Genomic DNA, 17958 nt, shown 5'->3' on the forward strand with positions numbered 1-17958 from the left:
ACAAACAATCTGACAGCATGAGGTCCATGCTGCAGATGAAGTTCAGCGTCTATCCTTGCTTGATATCTGCTCACTGAGTGTGATTCGCTGTAAAACACGTGTTAAATGTCTGTGACACCATGTACAAACCCAATGAAGTGACACTCATGAAAGCAGTAGTGTTTACACACAGCCTCTTACATGCTGTGTGAAGTCCCACTTTCAGATTAAAATGATTGGATTGAGGTTAAAGTGATTGTGGCTTGATCCTTTCGTGTAACTGACGACAGTGTAAACCAGTTTGACTGTGGCACACTGAGACTGGTTCTTATTAATGCATCACACAGTCCAGAAATGGTTTCACCCTCCTGGTTGACCACCCGCAGCCACGCATCAGCACAACACATCAGTCAGCCCACCCTGAGTCTGCCTTTGATTCTGGTTTGTTCAGAAATGTGGGTGTTTATGTTCTGTGCAGAATATGGGGTTCCCCACAGTTGAGCCCCAGCAACATGTCTGTAAATCATGCTTTGTTAGTGCGGTGGAGCTCAGTGAAAGGCTGTCTTGCTGACTTTGATGTGACTCACACAGAACATGCATATGGACTACACCCATACTAGATGATAAACAAAAGATCCAAGAGACTGTCTCTCCGTTCTTTACTCCATCACTACCTCCGTGGCCTGCAGATGTGAGCTGGCGGCGCGATGACGCCGCTCATACGGCAGGTGGCTAACCATGAGTTCGACGGGCCAACAGGAAGCAGGTCTACTTCCAGAAAATGAAGCGCTTGAACGTCACAAGAAAAACACATTCATCGGGAGTTGTTTTGATTTTAAGGGCAGATGACTGTTCTTATTTTTATTACCGGAAATTTTCAGGATGACAGTGGTGATGATGGATTATCCGGAGATCTCTTTTCATTAAGAGCTGTTTCTGAACAGGATCTGGGTTTGCTTAATTCATCGGTTTACTCCTTTTTTTTTTTTTTTTCACAATAGTTTTAGATAAGAAGCATCAATAGTAGAGATACAAAACTGGCAGAAGTCCTTCCAGCTCTTTCCAAATAAACTTAATTGATTAACTTTCAAAACATCCAGTGCATGTGTTTGTAATAAATAGTAAGCGTTCTGACAGATACAAGAAGTAGCCAGAAATGAAGAAACTTGGGAATGAAGGGTCTTGTTCAAACTTGACTGTAGGAGGAGACAAACACTTGTGTTTTGCAGAGATAAGCAAGACTACATGCACTTTGTCACCTCTGTAAGGTGCCAATGCTGTAAAGACTCCCTGTTTCAACACCTTTAATGGACTGATTCGACCTTTTACAGTCAATCTTACCTCTGAGTCCGTCTTAAAACAATACTCACATGTCCACATGAGCATTGAAGCATTTCTAATCATTCCTGCTGTTCAGATGGACATTGATTGATGGACACTGACAGATCCATTCCTCCTTTCCAAATGTGAGCAATAAGGGATAAAAACACACACTTGCATACAGATCCTTAAGTTCAGCTGAAGGCGGTGTGAGTCTTTAAACATCTGACTGATGCAAATCAGGTGAGTCTTTTTAGTGTGAAATTCCCTCTTTGTGTTTCCTTTAGTCTGACTCATGAGCCTGCCATTGGCCGACTGTTTCCGTCGGTATTCTCCTCCCATCTCGCTCTCTGTGTTACTGTTTTCAGCGTCCCGTCACTATGAGAAACAACAACAATAACAACAACCTGAGAGTTATCTGAACCCTAACCTGGTCGCTAACGCGACAAACACAAACAGCAGCTGGTAGCTTTCATTGTGCAGGGAGTTGGCCATTTTATTGTAATCCTGTAAGGGCGCTGTCGCTGCATCCTGGACGGAGCTGATTGTGATTGGTTAAAGAAATCCTAACAAACCAGTGTTTTTCCTCCCGCACCAGTATGATAATGGCTTCAGACCTTTCTCCAGCACTGGCACAGGACTAACACCAAGAGTAGAGATGGGTCTGGCTCTGAGCGACCATGTTTTCCTGGCCTGCACTGCAGCAGAGTGTTAGTAACACAAGAGGAAATTTTATACTAAAATGGCTGCAGCTCTGGACTTGAAACAATTACAGTGACCAATAACTGTTTCAATGTACACACGGGCATGTGAGTATTGTTTTAAGCCCAACTTGAAAAACTGTGAACCTATCATTTAACAATGGGACTCAGTGCTGTTAGTCATGCAAAGCAAAAATAACAAAAGAAGAAAGACAGCCTATGAAAACACAGACATACACACACAACATACACTAATTATAAGCCTGAGGGAGCAGCAAAGTCAGTCCGTTTGAACGTGGAAGCCGTTGTGACTGGATAAATAAGCAGGTTTTTTTGGTGTTTTTGTTTCAGTCAGAGAGCACAAATGCATCCTCGCCAGATCTACAGTACAGAAAACCACCAGCTGATAGAAAACCTGCAGGTCTGAAGTCAGCTTGAAGGATTAATACACACGTGATACATGAAAATAACCTGTGAAGGTTTTTCTTTCAGCCGTAATCTCAGTGACACAAAAACCATTCAAAGTGCTTAATTACACCATTGGTACTTGGGCAGAGGTACTTATTTTGTCATTATTGTGGTATAAATTCTGATTAGGTAATCTCTGCCATATGTTTATGTTCATTAGTCAGTGAATGAACGTCGTTTGAAGGTCTCAACCCAGCATGCAGCTCTGGATGTTCACTCCGGTGACTGTGATGGTTTTGAGCCACTGAATAACCTCTGAAGTTAATGCTTCATTGTTCCCGAGCGTCCAGTCCACATACAATGCACATCCTGGCTCGTTAACAACGTCACTTTAATCAAGAGTCCGACACTGCTTTCACAACTTTTTTCTACAGCACATTCCAGGAGGATGAACTGGAGGCTGCAGTGAGCCGTCGGCACGGCTCTGTTTAAAAGAGGACATGATGCTTGGCAGATAATTGTTCCTATCCTCTCATTTCCCAGGAAGATGGATTAGGCCATTTCCGAAGAGTCGGGCCGTCAGTTGGGAACATGAATGCGCCCTGTTTCTGCCTTTAACTGACTCAGATGATTTAATCGATAACAGTGACCCCTCTCTGGCAGAATGCTGACCACATGAAAGCAGGCAGGGTTCTGGTAATCAAGGCCGCAGAAGGCCGTCCTGCCTCTAAATCAAACGATGCCCTCATGGCCTCGGGCGGCGGGACGTGGCGACACACAGAAGCGCACTGTCACTGCTGCCCCTGTTATTTGAAGTCTCCTTTAAAGATGCGGCGGCGTGTCCTCCTGAAGTTTCACTACAGGCAACTGATATGAGAGAAAAGGCAGCTTTGACATTCCACCATCATGTCTCATGGGCAAATGCAAAGTATCCCAAAAAGACATTAGAGCGCAGGTATCACACAGAACAATAGTGTGCATACATACCGGCCTTTTGTTCATTCTTTAACACCGAGGCCACTGCAACAGTGCATGGGTGGAGGAGGGATTAAATATAGTTGTCTATGCTGAGGTTGACAGATTTGAAAAGAAAATTTCAGCCTGTGGTTCGGACTTGTATGAACCATGAATAACAGGCACCAGGTACACGCTGAGCAGAGCAGTAAGCGCTGGGGCCAGACTCTGGCAGCTTGTGGCCGACTCTCCGAATGAGATTTATGATGTGCCTGACCAATATAGGCTATAAATACCATGTTCTCATGATAAACTGTGATTTTCCAAATATTCCACTGAATCAATATGGTAAACCAGAAAATTAGATAATACCATCTGTGGGACTTTAATAGCATACTTAGAGCCCAGCACTGCGTGGACAGCACAGATAAATGTAAGCTTAATTATTCCTGCTGAGATCCCCATGAGGAGTGTTGATTAGTTTTGACAGTAATAGAGTTTTAATTGAAGCCAGCCCCGGCCAAATGCATGTGAGCCTGGTGGTATATATACTCTGTCTGGCGCAGGCATGAACACGGCAAGTTTACCCCAAAGTGCTGCTTTAAAACGTCTGCAGTAATTACGATAGTGTACAATTTTTGGCCTGTAACTGGCAGACCTGTCTTGTTGGTGCTGTAGCCAATAGCTGTATCAGCAAGTTAACTAATTTTATAATGAGTATACAGCGTGCTATAGGTGGAGAGGCTGTACACAGACGTGCTGCAGCCAGTTTATAAAGAGTCCAAGCACTCAGATCAGCAGATATCATTTAAAGTTTATGTGGCTTTACTTTCATACATTTTCAAATTAATATGCTAATGTTTCTCTGCCTCGTAGGAAGCTTACAGACAGATTAAAAGACATTTTTTGCCATATAGGAACAAAAACCAGACACATACTCATTAAGCGATCTATCCAGCAAAACATAAAGCAGAATTTTTTTCATTTTTTTTTTAATTTAAAAAGTGCACTGAATTACTTGCAGTGATGAACCAAGCGACTCTGCAGCTCTTTAGCATCTTTTCGCTCGTTGTTTTTTGGTTGAGTCTCTGCTGTCAGTGGCGTCAGTTTCAGTTGAACATGCAGCAGCGTTCAGGAAAACGTCTGTGATAAACCCACTGAGCGCTGCCTGCCCAGAGTCAGACGGCAGCCGGCGGCTAGCTGGTGACACAAGCTAACATCTAGACTTTCCTCAGGAGCTGGTGGAGGCCAAAGCAGAGCTGAAAGGACAGTGGATAATGGACAGGTGGACACTAACGTGCTAACGTGCAATAAACAAATGTTCACCAAGAAGCTCACTGCATCAACTCTGTGATGTAATAAAATGACAGTTTTTGTTCATAGCTCGTCTCTGCTGCCCCCAGGTGGCAAAAAAAAATCATTTATACAGGGTCAGTGTTTGAGTGTTATTCTTTGCTTAAAATAGTGCAATTCGATGAGAGGATTCACATTTAATAATCAGATTTAGTACTGCAATAAGATTTGAATGTCCAAAAACCCTTTTAAGCCCTGACACAGGTTACAGGTCACATCTTCTGAGACGTCCACCCAGCAGTGCCATGTAATCACCGTCTGTGTGTGTGTGTGTGTGTCATTTGGGGCTCCTCAAACGCTTCCCGTCTGACTTCAGATCTGCCCATCCTAAAAGGTACTTCTTTGTTGTTCCTACAAGCAGCTGTGGTGACATCATTTTTCTGTGATCACTCGCTATCAGCGTTACTGCGTAGTGCTGGATTGAATGACTGCCACACAAAGCTCCATTGTCCCCAGACCTGTGATGTCGGTGCACAGGAAAGTCAGGGAGGTGGACCTGTTTCAAGCGTGGGCTTCTATCAGTCTAATTCCCTTTTTATCCCTGCACACTCACTCCATTCAGCAGTGTGTACCTGTGAAACATTCCCTGCCTGGTTTGTCTTTAATAAGCTGTAGATTGACTGAATGCATGCCATTCTTATGGAGGTGCTGTACTGGTTCTTACTAAGCACTGAGTGGCTACCGAGCCAAATCCTTCTCTGTATGCACTCACTGTTTATTGGAGATAATAGCTTCACACAGCAGAGGTGTTGGACCTTAACGGACCATACCAGTGTGTTTGCAATTAGCTCCTTAACCACAAATCATATGTACTTTACATTTTTGTTGATCATTTTCAAATGCTTGCATATTTCACATTTTTTTAAGTAATTTTCTCACTATTCCAGACAGCCAATTTTTTTCTCCATGAACTTCCGCACGGTAAGAAAATCTATCAGCAGACTCACGAAACCTGCTCGAGTTGTGTAATCCATCACAGTGAACGTTTAACCTTTATTTATTCAGCGGAACTTTGCTGAGCACAAAGCTCTCTTTCTCAAATTTTCCCCTTTCACCCTCTTTCACACACTTGAACACGTTTTTTTTCACCTGCAGGTTGAAGGTCTGCATCAAAGAGCCGACACGCAGCTCCGGCAGAGCAGACTCGATACCAGCTCCAGTGACATGATGCATCATGATCATCGCAGAGGAAGAATAATGTGCTTTTTGATGTGGGAGACCATGAACTATGGAGTGCTGGAAAAAATGACATATGCTGCCTTTATGATGCGTTCATGTCATATTGTTACCATAATTACAAGTGCTCGGCTTGTCATGTCAACTTGTGGAAATTGCAACTGGGGAACTCGACTTCCTAACGTGGAAGTGCCTGAAATCTTAACAAACGTGGACGCCTGGCATCAGCTGGAGTCCATCGTTCAAAGTAATTAAAGCCATATGTAATGGTTTCAGTGTTATATTGTCAATCCACAGTGTTTTAATCCTCACATGATCCACTCTGACACAAGCAATCACAAGTCGTCAACATGGGAATCTTTCCCATCCATCTCATATGGATTCTTCTGATTCTTTGTTTGTCCCATAAACCAGTTCTTTTCAAGCGTACCCCAACCTTAATAACCAAGTCTGACTGTCCTCAGACTGTCCACTGAGCAAGGCTCCTGACCTCCTGCTGCTTCACAGGAGCTCGAGAGCCTTGCTCAGTGGCTCCACAGCAGTGCTGATAAGGGAGGGGCGAGTGCTCCTGCGTGGGTTCGGTCACAGTCACTTCCTACAGTGTTATAAGAAAGCACAAACTCATTCCAAAGGAACCTCAGGGTGTCAGGAGGAAAAACTATAGACACATTTCAAATCGATATTCCCAATACCACCGTTCACCACGTTACCACAAACATCTGTGACCTCTCCTTTTAATTTCAGATGTTTTCCGGTTCAGTCACGGGTCACTCAGAGGTGTCGGCCAGCGTTGGAATAGTTCTGGTTTGGACAAGTGTGAAGATATTGTGAAGTCAGAGCCCAAACTCTCAGACCTTCCCATCGTAAAGAGATCACTCATCTCCGGACATCCAGGCTTCTTGGTCAGAGACGGACAAACTTTCGCCAGCATTCAGTCAACACAGCGACCACTCATCCACAGAGGAAAATAGTTTGGTTTCTCAGTGACACACACACATGGTTTAGGTGCGTGAGTCATAAATCACAGACATCCTGACATGGACCTTGAAAATCTCATTTTTCCCACTCAAAGCAGCCGGAAGCTGTAATTGTGTCATGGACTTGTTACCAAATACTGTTAAAGGATAATTCCTTTTTTATTACATCTTGGGACTTTGTGGCAGTGCAGTTTTGGCTACTCTTTCTTTTAGTTACTGTGACAGTAATTACTGAAATCTGGGAACACAGCAGCATCACCACAATGAAATCTGACGGGGCCAAGAAGCAGCCGGATGATCGTAAACCTTGAAACAAAGCCAGCATTTCATCCAAAGACTCTCATACAATGTGACTTTGAGATCTGGGAACCAAAGAGAGCCTGCGCAAGATTTCTGAAAGCGTCAGAATTTTGGGACCAAATTCTCACGGAGCGGTTTCTCCTATGAAAATGAAAGAAGCACCAGCGGTATTGCCATTGCCTGTTTTTGCTGCATGCCAGTGGCACAAATGATGGCACGTCTCTGCTCAGGTCACCTTTTTTCTATTTGGATTGAAACGTTTACTGGACGCTCACTGCACAATCTGACATGCCTCAAAAAGACATGCTTCAAAATTAATATCGAATAGTCTGACAGATTTTCACCCAGATTTCTTAGTATTTTCTGCACTCTGAGACCTCAACAATTAACCCGATGAGCACCATGCTATGATTATCAATAGAAGTGAACATAAGAAGCTGTAAGAGGTGGAGGCACATCTTTGGTCTCTGGGTTTTCAAGCTCGGTGCGTGGAGCCTCGCTGCAGGGCTATTATCTCTCTGGACACCCACTTCTCTTCATAGAATAATCCTACTGGAATTTCAGGCCTCTCAAGTTATCACAACCTTTCACCTTCCAGCATCGGCAATATTGCCAAAGCGCGGGGCTTAACCTCCTGAGACAACCTCCGGACACTCTCTAAACTGCAGCTGCGTGCCAAACGTCCATCCATCAGAGAACAACAGAGAAAGAAATGTCTGCGAGTTTTTTATTACTGTCATCTGTCCTGGTGCTCGCTGTTTTTATTGGTTTGATGTGATGGGACCAGATGTCTCCAGGTGTTAACTTTGACCTGGTTAAATTTGTTTTGTTTTGTTTTGTTTGTCCCACCCGAAACCCCTGAAAGGTTGGTCAAAGATGAAGCACATTCTGGTGGTGTGTTTCTGATTTCTCTGCAGCGGTGTTGAACTGAACCAATTTGTACATGTGAACAGTGATAAGTCAAACCTGGTTTCTTTAGAAAAAGCATATTTCAAGGAAGGCTTCCTTTCATGTGTCCTCGGCCAATTACTGAGCACTAAGCGCTCCGAGACATTTCTGAGACGACAAAATAAGGGACAGCAGTCTTCTTTCTGAGCCACCCATTCAATTAGCTGAGGGCTTATCTTGGCAGTGCATGATCTCATCACTCAGAAATGATGCTTTATGACCATGTGGTGAGGTGCATCCTCTCCGCTTACAATATATAATCACTGGCTCCTTTGTGCCGGACTGGACAACGCTGCTGTACATCTTAAGCATACTGCATCCTTTTCCTCTGCTCGTCCTGCAACAGCCATCACCTAAGGAGCAACAACAGCCTTGAACAGAGCTGTTCAGGCTGGGCAGCTGAGTGCGACATCAACCACACGCTTCGGTTCAGCCATCGCAGGCCTGCTGGTATGAATGAAAATGACAGGCTTCACGAATGATGAAAGCTGCTTTCATACCATTCTGACATTGTTTGCTTGTTGTTGAGGGTTTAAACTCATTTCATGTAGTATTATTTTCTTACAGTTTTTTTTCTACTATTGTGCAGTATGATTTTCAGGACCAACCAACGCTGTTTCTACAAAATCTTCACATCTTAAAGCTTTCCTCCTCAGTCAGCTGTGCAGAGCACTGACCACAGGAACATTATCAGTTTCTTCACTTACTTTGTCTTGCGGGCAAGGCCACAGATCTCATTACAACTTAGGAAGACCACAAACATGGAAAAAAACAGCGGGTGCTCACGCCCGGGCTATTATTGGAAGTATGACCAATGTAACATGCAAGCCAGCCGGCTACCTCTAAATATGGACCTCGCTAGGGATGAGATAATTCACTTTAGGTGGTAAACACGGTCTGGTTATAGGACATGCCTATGCTGTCATAGGACCAGCGCTCCTGCATCACAGCAGACCAACAACACTCCACCATTTTTTGAGGAAATCATCGATTGATTGTTTGAAGATCTAATCATCACTAAAGCACGTGTCCGGTATTGACTTACTTTCTTCTTTTCCACCGTGTTCAGGATGTTTTGGGGCTGCAACCTTTGGCCAGTTAGCGTGTAGCCTGCAGAAAATGACAGCACACAGGAGAGACCAAGACTCAGTAAAAAAGGTAGCGACCAGGCACCAGACCGTCAGCAACGTTTGAGTTCGCTCCTCATCTGTGAACTATGGTGTGAAAAAAAAACTCTTTCTTCTTGATTTTAAAGTTAATAATGTGAGAAACGTTCTCTGGTTTGGTTGTTCTTCTGCAGCTCGGACACATGCTAAATGCAGCGACCTGCAGCGTCACGCAGGTGAACAGACAGCGTGGTTGGTAAGTTTCTGCAGGGGTAAATCCCTCTGCAGTGATCTAAATTAGCCAATGCACAAGTTAGATTTTTGTGTCTGCTTAAGGTGAGACTCAGAAACAAGTGTTTAAATTATTTATGTGTAAAAGGGAAGTTTATTTTGAAAGGTTTTGGAGGGTCAAGTTGCTTAACCTCATGGTTTCCATTGTTCTGGCTGAGTCTTTTTGCTGGAACATGTTTTATCTCTTCAACAAGGGTAGAAAGTGCAAAGTTAGCAAGACCCCTGATGAGCATCATGAGAATAAGACTTTAGTTTGAAAACTACAAGAATTTTCCTTTAAGTTTCTTACTGACTCAATGCGTAAACTGTGTGCAGTGAGGTTTCCGTTTTCACTGGTGAATGTCGAAGCCAAAGCACTTGTTGCTTCCAGAAACACCACTGGTTTCAAACAACGTGTCACTGGCGAGAGGGCCTGAAGAAAAAAATTAAACTCAAGATAAAAGATGAAAAGGGCTGTTGACTTCGGCTTTACAAATAAGATCCATGTGGAGGCAGGGAAGGTATGACAACTATGACTACACAAACTGTGCGATTCAGTGTGTTTATCTCTGTAAGTGTGTGAATCCAATATGTGCTGTAATAGATGCCAGGCGCGCGGCCGCTCTCACGTAGGAGAGCAATAAAGCGTAAAAGACCTGAAAGTTGACCTCCGCAAACGTGGAAATGCGCCGGCGGTGGACGGGTGATGCTGCAGTATGCAAGGTTGGTTAAAATTATACAAGACAGCTTCTGTGACTGCATGAGATGACACCACAACATGATGAGTGATGTGAGGCAGAGCAGTGTGGGGCAAGCGTATTTACATAGCAGATGTTAGACTTCGTGGAGGTCTGCTACTTGAAAAGACCATTGATTTACACTGACTGTCTCAAAAACATTAGAAAGACTCTAAAAAGCACTGAGTCAAACCAAATTAAACGGTAACGGTTGGGTTGGCAGCCAGAGCAACACAGCCCAGTCAAAAAAAAAGGTAATTTAAATTCTCTTTTTCAGAGAGCATGAACTAGTCTTCTGCAATATTTGGTGAAATTTCAGTTGGCCCTAATTGTGGTGCAGAACCACATTTGTCATGGTGGTTTTGACAACACTCGAACGCTAACGGGGTCTTGGGAATTTCTCAGAGGCATGTTGACCCATCACCTCCCCGGGGAGTTGTTGGGGGCATGTGTGATGCATATTGGGCATGTTTTGTTCCTCAGTCACCGCACAGATGCCGTGGACGTTGGTTGGAATTCTGCCTTGAGTTGAGAAAGTGAACAAAGTGTCTGTGGTCAGTGGGGAAAACCACAGCACAACGAGAAGATCCATTCCTCAGGCGACAGTCAGGAACAAAATGTCCCCTTTCCTTTGCATGTAAATGACACGCTAAACATTTCCCAGAAAATTTTTTAGAACATAATAGCTTCAGGCCATGTGAAATCGAAACCCTGCACCTATTACATCAAGCCCTCCAGCAAAAATCGCCTCAGACTGTGAGCGTAAAATGGAGAGCTCGGGCTGGATAAGATGTTAGTGAGTCCTTAGAAACAATTAGAAACTACTTAGTATCGTTTCTCACAGCTGAATTGAATTAAAGCATGTGAAATGTGTATTATAGAGTACCATCGAGTGTCACAAAGTCCTGCGTCTTTGAGGCAGACGCAGACTACAGGGCTGAAACATCATGCACAGTAATTACAAGAGGAGACGATGTGTCAGCGTTGCGCTGAGGATGTTACACAGAGTTCAACTCACGAGCCAGTGACGGCACACGAGTTTGATTTCTTGTAAACGGTGGCTGCAGGACCTGAAATACCTTTTCCAAGAAGAGTTTATGAATCTGACAGTGCAGCCAGTCAGACCGGCAAACAAGCTGGTGAACTAAGCTGAGACTGACTCAGACCATGCAGGCAGGAATCTAAAGTATGTCTGCTGAATAACAGTTATCATGAAAATATTAACGTGGTCCCTCCACAGGACTGAGCTGCTCTTATTCAAACATGGATTTTGATTTATTTACAATAAATGCTCTGTTGAGGGTTCAAGTGTGAGCAGTGGAGCAAACTTAATGTGGCTCTTTAATCCTGACAGGATCAGAAAGCTGTGAATTATTTGGTTTGGATCATTTCTCCTCATCTGACTGAGTGTTAAACCAGAATTCAGTGAGTCACTACAAGTGAATTTATCCCACATCAGTATGATCCAGTCCAGCTCTGGTCAGACGCAGACGATGCAGCAGCGTTCACCACACACCGACATGAAAGAGCCCAGTTTTGGTGAACAGGAAGCACTTTCTTCCTGCGTCACATTGCATGTTGCTGCTGTTATGGTGTAACCTCATAACTCATCATGTTTTCAGTTTGGGGGTTTATGCACTGGGGGAGGAGAAATATTCAGAGTCGAGACTTTTAAAACCAACTGCTTAAACTCAGAGATGGATTGTGAACAACACCGGAATCACAGTGATGGTCAAACAATCGATCCCTGAGCTTTGAGCCAGCGTATTTGTTTATGACATAATGTTTACCACCAACAAACCACTGAACACCTTCAGACTGCAGCTGGTGCTCCCTTTTGGGGTAAATACTTTCTTGCTGAGAGTCAGAAGGAAAATTGATACCACTCTTATATCTGTCAATTAAATTTGAAGCTGGAGGCAGCAGCAAGTTAGCTTAGCTTAGCTTAGCCTAGCTTAGCATAAAGAATGGAAATGGGGGGAAACAGCTAGTCTGAGCAGGTAAAACAGGCACTTTGTGGTTTTACAGGGGGTTCTGTGTGCTGCTATTTCTATTTCTCAAGCTTTTGGTTCAAAGATGTGAATTAACATTCACTTTAATCTTTGTGTTCTAGTTTCATATTTTATATAAACATTTTTATTGTTAAACACATAATACTCGGATGTGCTGAATGACTTTTACAGTAATGTAAGTTCATTGTGTTGCCTTCATGCATGACTCACGCAGTGACTTTGGAGTATGTCACGAACATTATCTATTACGGTTAAACCCCCTTATTACCCAGACACAATATCACGAGGCTTCACCTGAATTTCTGAGGTTGAATCTGAGACAAGACTGAACACTGCTTCGGTCAGAATTGTGCCAGAAAATGGGCCAAATGGAAGTGTAGTGGAAACAGTGTAGGCAAAACAAGAAGCCTTTTGAATGGGTTGTTAGAGTAAAAAACAAACGGTGCTCCTGGGAAAGAATCACAAACTCTGAACGATCTTTTTTTATCTGTTTACACTCTGTATGATATTACTGCTTATGTGTACTTACAGTACATGAAAGCCAGCAGACAGGGTGTTCACCTACTGGAGGTCCTTATCCCCAGGCTAATGCAGGATAATATTATAATGTTGAGGTTCAGACTGTAATACGACTGAAAGAGCAAAGTGAGCCTCAGGCAAAGAGCTCTAACCACACAGCGCAGGATAAATGCTCGACTTTAGAGGGAATAGTAAACAAAATTACCTTTTTGGGCATTAACTTCACCTTGATGTATAGCTAAATTAATTTGAGGGCAGTTTATTGCAACAGACTTTGTTTGATTTTCAGAAACCACAGAGAATATGGAAAAACACAGAGTCATTCACAGTGAGCTCGGATCACTTTCATGCAAGCAGTTTGATGTGAAAAGTGAAAGTTTTCTGCATACAACCAGTGTTTGAGTGACTTTTCTTCATATTCAGAGCTGCACTAATCGATGTGTCTTATAAAAAGCCATTGCTCTTCTGGTAACTGTTCTGATTCACCCTCTCTGCTCTGAACAGCATCACTTGTTGCTGTTTTCAGCATAAAAAGCTCCGATGAAGTCACTGCACAGTGTACCTGCCCGGCACCAAAGAGGACAAAGTTACAGGAGAACATAGTGGAGCATTTAGCAGCTAAAAGATATTTCCCTCGGGAGTTGGTGGAGACCGTAACAGAGTTAAAAGGAGAGTGAATTTACTTTCATCAGGTGCCTGGAAACTCGACTCCAAATGAATGCTAATGTCTGGATCTGCTGCATGCGTAAATAGGCGACTGTTTGTTAGCACGTTTGCCTTTTTTCTTACTTAAACTCATTTTATTTCTATCCTAGCATGAAGCTATTTATCATACTTGAAATCATTTATTTGTAAGGGATCATGTAGAACATTAAATGTTACCTTTCATGTGTTTAACAGAATCAGCCGAAAGCTTTTCATCTGCAGCCCTTTGGCAGGTCACTCGTATCATTAGCAATTTCTTCATCACAGAGAAGAGAATATATCACATTTCACATTTCATTACTGCCATTAGTTACAGCGAGCGAATCATTTCTGTGGCTAAAAGGGAGACAGCAATAAAATGTTTTCGTGATAACAAAATTGAGAGTTTTGAAACAAAGCTGTGCTCCGAGTCCAGCACTGAAACGAGAACATGATTTCCCTCCTCGACACTCATGTGGTAACAGGCAAAGGCAGAATTGATCTGTGTGAGCAACATTCAATCCCGGCCCTGGAAACGTCAAGAGTATTTATGTTGAACAGCAGTGTTCACTTGCAGAAGACAGTGAACAAACCGTCTTGAGGTGGATCATTACACGTTGGCATCTGAACATACCACATCATAAAGTAATGACCTCCCTCGGGATACACATTTGATACTGTTGGTGGGTGCATATTTCCCTCGCTGTGTGCTGAGGATGTTTTCCAATAAGAAATGTTGTGGAAATCAACCCAAGTGTTGCACAACTCAGTGCGAGGCTGGAGCTCGTTCTGAAATCACTTTCAGTCTTGTTTTCCGTCAGAAGAAGCTCTTTTCGAGGCCCTGGCAGAGACTCTCTGTCATTTTATTTTGAAGCGCTGCTTTTGGTCAGGGTTTAGAGTTCCCGTAAACTTTGTTATATGCTGTAATAATCCAAAAAGCGCTGTTCAGTCCTGAATGCACATTGAACATTTTATCTCAAACTAACATGTAAGGAGTTTGGTTTGAGATTCCTGGAAGTATGACGTTCCCTAGATCTCGACTTTTGGCTCAAATCCCAGCAACAACGGTCGAATCCCAGTCATATTTTTCACATCAGATCAGTGTGTTTGTAGCTTCATAGTGACTCAGTAAGAAATATTTTGGAAATGAAACAGCCGTCTTCCTGATGTGGGTCACGTACGTCTAATTTTTGACTAGTTTGTCATCGCCTCAAGGTCCATCTAGTAGCTGATCCAGAGCTTTGAGCTGCATCACATGGTCCTCGCTGGCAGATTGAGGTTGTATAGACACGATGGACCTTTAGTCGGCCTGACATCCTCCACAACCCTTTATTTTCTATGTAAATCCACTACTTCTGCCATCTGTGTCTTACATGTGGTGTCGGCACAGACGTCAGTTGACACAGCGCTACAAGACGCCGCTGATGTTTGCTGCTCTTTGGACGTCTCGTCCACGAAAAGACTTCAGAACAGCACTCAGCAAAACGATCTCACCTTAAAGTGACTTCAGAGTAAGATGTTTTGAAGTGAGAAACTCAATGTGCTGATCTACTAAATGGATCTTTCTGCTGCAGGAATTGCACTTCTCTTCCAAAAATGGCTTTTGTTCAAAAAAGGCCAATTAGTCCACATCATCTACAGCGACACCTGACGCCTCTCTCTCAGCAGGACGCCATCCTTTGTCCAACATCACAACATTAACCATGTGTTACAAAGGCTAACTTCTCGCACATTCGTGTTTTTCCAATCTTTTTTCCCTCACAAATCTTTGAAACAGCGTGATTGGTCAGTTGCAGTGAAGGTCCTGGAGCAGCACAGTTACGATGCTGTGGTGTCAGACCGTGCTTTGTGGTCTGGCAGTACTACGGTCTCACAAAGGCAATGAAAAATATTAGTTCATGTTTTACTGGCTGCTGGAGCAAATGTGATTTCAGACATTATGGACAAAAAAACTTCCATATATTTTCCTGATTCAGTGTTTCGTGTTCAGCTCCGGTTTGTCCAATTTTCAAAGACCGGAGGGAGCTGAGGATGATCGGATCTCTAACAACTTCTGTGTCCTAACACCACTAGAAGAGTTAGATCTCACATCATTAAAGGTTTTTTGGGTATAAATAGAGAATTTTTGGAATTTCTGTCACCATATTTTTGGATAACCACAGTGAGGTTCCACCGCGGCCTGATGTTTAATTCCCAGAGACGGAGGTTCATGATATTCCAGGAAGCTACAGAGCAGTATGACAGGAATTCTAATTACTAAATTTTATCACGGTAGACACGCAGCACTGGGAATTCAAACATGTTTGTTTCCTGTTGAGGGGAGGCTACAAAGGACATCATTTTTGTGTGAAGTAGATGAAAGGCCGTGTGGCAAGTGGGGGGTTAATTGTGTGGCCCCTGTACTATTCAGGGACCAAAATGAGTCACACAGCCTGTTGTTAGTCCTGATTGCTGCTGTTTTCCAGAGTCCATAATGAACAATTCCCTGTAGTCACGTCTCAGGTTCTGCTCATTTATTTATTTGTGCCTTGAGACGAAGGGATGAAAGGAAAGGGGAGGCGGAGGAGGAGGCAGAAACAGATCTGGTTCGATTACAGAACACCCTGTTTCGTTAGCACGTCCGGACTTAAGTGATCCGATGCTAAGTGGCTGCACACTGGTAGCCGAGCTGCGAAGCGTATTGTGAATGAAAAACATAAAGGCTGCATTTAGTCGGGCTTTTCATCGTCTCACCGGTGCTCCCACGTACTGTAGGCCTCTGTGTTGGTTCTTGTGTATGCACCAGCTTCTCCTGTTCCACGCATTGTTTCCAGAGGGAAGGATAAGGCCCAGAGTAATTACTGCAATTTATGATCAAAGCTAGAACAATGTCCAAGACAAATACAATCGTGGCATCGGATGGCAGTACATCTGATGATATGGGGAACCTGAGATTGCCTGAGCGAGTTGTGCCAGGCAGAGGCTGAAACCGCATCAACACACTCCTCTGCAGGCAAAAGCGACTGGAAGTCAATCACAGGTGCTCATTATGTCTCCATGTACGAGTCGACCTCATGAACCCAGAGTGAACTGCAGCATGTGATTTACAACATACGGATGCTGGATTATACAAACTGGCTGTCACACACATTGTTTATGAGTGCAGAACATATGACCATAAACTGAGAGACTGATGATGTCAGGACAGATTCAGGCTTTGTAAAAAAGCTGAAGTTCTTTTTGAGCTATGAAGCTACGATATGAGGACGTTCTCCTGAGTAATGTCATGTCTGGTATCAATTAACGGATCAACTGGCATTCGCACCAGTGCATTAAAGTTAAATCAGCATATTTAAACCACTAATTCGTCTGTGTCATTGTTCAAACTAACTTCACACTGACAGTTTTTAAATTAATCATTCAATGCATTTTTGATACACAGATTGAGGAGCAATCATTATTATTCTGTAATATCTAAACCCTCAGCCAAATGAAAAAATAAGAAAACTGTTAAACTAAATAAAAGTTAGTTCATTTTGTGTCTTTATTGGTTTGTGTCTATATTCAAGTGTCGTAAGTAAGAAATCTCCAGCAGCTTAAATGACAAATTTAACATTTATTTGATTAAGGCAGCAGATTTGTCTTTGTGCTCTGACCCCAACATGATATCAAGTGATGAGGTGAAAAAGCTGGTCCAGGCGTTAGAGGATTTGATGGTAAATGAATAAATGCAAAAATTTTCCCTTTCATGCAAAAGTGAAAAAACGTACAATCATAGATAATCAGTTTCTGTATATAATGCTCAAAATCAGTACGTACCCTGCCTCTCACAAGTAGGCTGTATAAATAGAGGATGGAGCCTGAAGCTGGTGCCTTAAACCTGCATTCTTTCTGTTGGCCAGCAGGGGGCGAGACCACTGGCTGCAAGAAGAAATGTGATTATGTAAGCTTATGAGAAAATGACCTTACTTCTCACTTGATTTATTATCTCACTAAATAGTTTCTTAATGAGTTTCTGGTCTCAGTCGCTAGTTTCAAGTCTTCTTCAATACAGCATGAGGTTCATTTTGTAAATTATAGTCCCATTTAGAGGAAAATAGACAATAAAGCTGCGTACACCTTAGCATGTAGCTACCTGAGATTGACAAGTCGCTACCAGGGCGTGACTCTTTGTCAGAGCTAATCAGGATAGAAGTGGAGGAATGCGCATCCTCCCCAGTTCTACCCTCTTGTCCAAATTTGGTCACTTCTGGCTGCAAAAAAACAAGATGGCGACGGCCATAATGCCCAATGTCCGCCCCAAGACCCTCCAAAGGATATCCAGCTATAGACATGCCGAAATGCTTCCTTTTCTGACAATAACAGCATGAAAACATGGAATACATAACACACGTAGAGCATGTAAATGTAGAAGTAAACACAGTCTGAGGTTTACACAGCTGAGGAAAACAAAAGCAGGTGGAGGCTGGAGTGAAGAAGGCATCTGCCAACAGCAGCAACAGTAACGAGCAAACATCAGCGTCCACGTGAGCGAC

The sequence above is a fragment of the Chaetodon auriga genome, chromosome 4 (genome assembly GCF_051107435.1).
Source record: "Chaetodon auriga isolate fChaAug3 chromosome 4, fChaAug3.hap1, whole genome shotgun sequence".
Taxonomy (NCBI): domain Eukaryota; kingdom Metazoa; phylum Chordata; class Actinopteri; order Chaetodontiformes; family Chaetodontidae; genus Chaetodon; species Chaetodon auriga.